The sequence below is a fragment of the Tenrec ecaudatus genome, unplaced genomic scaffold (genome assembly GCF_050624435.1).
Source record: "Tenrec ecaudatus isolate mTenEca1 unplaced genomic scaffold, mTenEca1.hap1 Scaffold_413, whole genome shotgun sequence".
Classification (NCBI taxonomy): Eukaryota; Metazoa; Chordata; class Mammalia; order Afrosoricida; family Tenrecidae; genus Tenrec; species Tenrec ecaudatus.
In genome coordinates this window covers 4,122-8,242 of record NW_027459290.1, presented here as the reverse complement: position 1 = coordinate 8,242, position 4,121 = coordinate 4,122, and positions in this window count along the sequence as shown.

Here is a 4,121-nt window from a genome sequence, read left to right as displayed (position 1 = left end):
CTCAGAAGTGGACTGATTGTTTTGTCGTCCTGTCAGTTCTTAGTCTGGAAGCTGTGTTGAAATCTGTTCACCGTGGGTGATCCTGCCTGGTATTTGAAGTACTAGTGGACTAACTCCCAGCATTACAGCAAAGCACAAGCTACCACAGTGCAGCAAATTGACAGATGGGGCGGGGGAGGGGAGTTGTCATTGTTAGACACAGTTAATTTGGCTCTAACTCATAGCACCCACATTCTGTTTCCTCACAGTTAATGTTGGAGTCTGTTTTTGCAGCCAGTATGCCAATTCATCCCATTGAGGACCTTCTTCTTTTTTTCACCACTCCAATTTATCAAGTATGATATCCTTCTCTAGGGACTATGCTCAGCTGTTAACATGTGCAAAGTATGTGATATGAAGTCTTGCCATTCTCACGTCTAGGAAGCATTCTGGCTCTACTTCCGCCAAGAAAGATTTGTTCCTTCTTCTGAAAGTCCATGGAATATTCAATATTCTTCACCAGCATCATAATTAAAAGACATCAACTTTTATTTTACCTTTCATAATTATTGTCCATTTTCAAGTACATATGAGGTGATTGAAAATGCCATAGTATGATAGTTATATAATTTTATGTCAGTTTGAAGATATGTAAAAGTGTAAGGTTGGTATCCAATCTGTCAATCACACCATAGCCTGATGTTGCCTCTTTGTGGCCATGGCCTTCTCATAAGGAGGGCCCTGGGAACCTCCCCTTCTTTTTGCATTCACCTGACTGCTTCCTGCCCACGTTGAGAGCTGCCAGAGTCTTGCCATGCTTCCATCGACCTTGGGTCCACAAGACATTGCAATCACTGGCCTTTGACATCCCTGCATTCTGCATCATTGCATGTAACTGCGTAAGTTGGAAAGGAACTTATGGGCTAGTGTTGGACTTATGGACTTGAGTTGGACTGGCCTGGGATATTTCCTTGAAATAGAAATATTATAATGACTTCTTGATAGAAAACTATTTATTGCACATATATGAGTGGCACTTGATTTGTGTCTCTAGTCAGCCTGTCTTACATCCAGTTCACTGCCATCAAGTTGATTCCAACCCTTAGCAACTCTATAGGACAGGGGAGAGATATCCCTGTGGGTTTCCAATACTGGAACTTTGTATGGGAGCAGAACTGCTGATCTTGTGTTGAGCAACCCAACTGGGTTGGTTCTGACGCATTATGTTTGTAACCACTATACCACTAGGGCTCAGCTGTGCCTTATTCTTCAAAGTGACATCTTTTAACACTGGAAATTGGTCTTCAGCAAGATCTACCAGTGTACTCGGTCATATGACTTATTTTCTTTTTACACTGTTTTGATTGTGATGTGAGGGAAAATCTACAGAGTAAATTGATTTTCCTTACAATTCATGCAATGTTTTATGATATTGATTGCAATACCTACAATGCAATACTACTTTTCCTATTCCCTCCCATTGTTTGCCGTTTCCATTGGTCTTTGGTTCCCATTCCTTCCTGCCTTCTGAGTAACTCCCTGACAAATGCTGGGCTCTGAATTGTACATCGTTGACAGTATAGGTCTCCTATTTGGGGGCTGAAAGTTGAGCCATGGAGGTGAGGTCAGGTGTCAAATGGGAATTCCACTAGTGCCTATCATATCCTAAGGTTAGTCTTCTTATTTTGAGTTCTATTTTTTCCCAAGTTGATCCAGGGCCTACTACTGTGAGTACTCTCAGAGCAATCTGCAGTGAGAACCCTATGCTATCTTGGTCTTCTGGACTCAGCGCTGTGGAGCCGGGGCTTCATGTGGTCAGTGAATCCCTTTCATCTTCTTTTGATGCTATCTGTGTAATTCTGTATTTTGAATTTCTCTTCCATTTTTTCAGCTAGTGAAATGCACATGCTTTTCATTTTTGCTGTCCTAATTCCAGGTCTTTGCACCTTTTCATATAATTCTCTATTCCATCTTTTTGAATTCCCCTTTGAAATTTTATGTTCAGCTTCTTTATTCAGCGTCTTTACTTCATCAATTATTTCTATATTTCTCTCTCTCTCTTTTTCGTACTTCATCATTTCTTTCATTGGCTTCAGCTACTCCACATTCAACGTGACATCCATTTTGTCTTTTCTTTAGTTTCTATCTTTTTAATTATCCTTGAATTTCTTTATTTATGATGTTCTTGATATTATTGCAGAACTCTTATCATCTCAGGTGATTTGTTTTCAATGTGTCAACTTTCTTCTTGAAATATCCTCTAATTTAGATGAGATATACTCAAATTCATACTTTGACTCTTGGGGACTTGTTTTAATTTTATTTGAATTCGAGTTGAATTTGCCATTGATGGTTTGTTCCACAGTTGGTCTCCAGTCTCGTGACTGATGATATTGAACTTCTTTATACCGTAAATACTTGAGTATAAGCCGAGTTTTTTTCTGCACATTTTTTATGCTGAAAAAGCACCCCAGCTTTTGGGGGTAAAATTAGTTGCCTTGGGTTATACTCGAGTATATATAGTAGTTTATTTCAACAGATGTAGTTGATTTAATTCCTGTGTATTTCTATCCAATATACATGATCCATGTCTATGGTTACTGTTTACATCACTGAAAAATAAATGTTCAATCAATAAGCCATCCTTATTGGAATATTCTGTCATGAGATCTCCCATGTGGCTTCCATCCCCATGGCCATATTTTCTAACTAGTGATCCTCCTCCTTAGTTTCCAATTTTTGCATTCAAGTCATCAGTAATCTTGATTGCATGTTTCATCAATTTCAGACTGAAAAGGTTGGTAAAAATCCTCAATGGCTTTATTGTTAGCATTAGTGGTTGGTGTGTCAATTTGAATAATAACTTTATTAATTATTCATCCTTGTAGGTGTAATATATCCTACACCTAACAATGGTGAACATTGGAATCGATGTTGAAACATTCTCTTTTTTAACATGAAAGTCATCCATTCCTTTCAAATTTGTTACTCTGGTATGTAAACCATATTATTATGACATTCAAAATGGCCAATACCAGTCTATTTCAGTTCAATAACACCTAGAGTGTTTGATCTTTATGTGTTCCATTTTTTCATGGCTTCCAATTTTTCTAGATCCATATTTCATGCATCCCATCTTCTTGTTAGTGGTTATTGCAGTACTGCTGTTTCTTCTCATTTTGAGTCATTGCCACATCAACAAATATAGGTCCTGGAAACTTTATATCACTAAGGTCAACACTACTTTGAGGAGACAGCTCTTCCCCAATTATATTTTGAGTGTCTTCCAACTTGAGGGGTTCATCATCCTGCACTATATGAAAAAATATTCCACTGCTATCAATGTGCTCCACAAACACCACTATTTTTTTCAGATGTAGATTGGCAGGTTATTCTTTCTAGTCTATTTAGCTTGTAAGCTTTTCTGAAAATTTTCCACCACGGGTAACTATGCTTGTGTTTGAAATACCAGTGGTATATCTCACAAGTTATGATAGTGCAAGAACCTGACATGTCTGACAACTTGGCATGCTAGCCTAATTCCGAATGGCCAGCACATCTCTCTTCCTGCTTTCTCTAGTTTCTGTAGACCACTGTACCTGAGCATTCATGGCTTAGGAGGTTGTGGAGTTAATTCTTGCTTCCTGCAGTAACCCTTAACCAATGACCCATAGGAGTTGTTGGACAAATAGCCACACTCCCTCCCATTCTGGGCAGAATAACTAGTGGATTTTCTACAGTGTCTCCAGTAGATTAACCTCCAGTTGCTCACAATTTTAAATTGTTTGATAATGTACTTTTCATTGGCTGCCTTCTTTCCCTTTTCTGTTTCCCATTTCCTTATTGATATCTCCCCCAAAAATGGCTTAATTAAAACCTTTGTCTCAGGATCTAATCCTATGGGGAACCAAAACTCAATCACACAAGACATTTGTCAAATCATGGACTTAGTGGTTATATCTATTATATGTGTAGGTCATGGAAGAGGAGAATTCATACCATCACTTTGAATAGTCATTTGGAGTGCCAACCGGGTCCCCAGCATAGATCCTGGACATCAAAACTCACTGTGTCCTGTATCATAACACTTCCTTTTAGACTTCTGTCATTCAAAAAACTCAACAAATAGTTTGCTGTCTCAC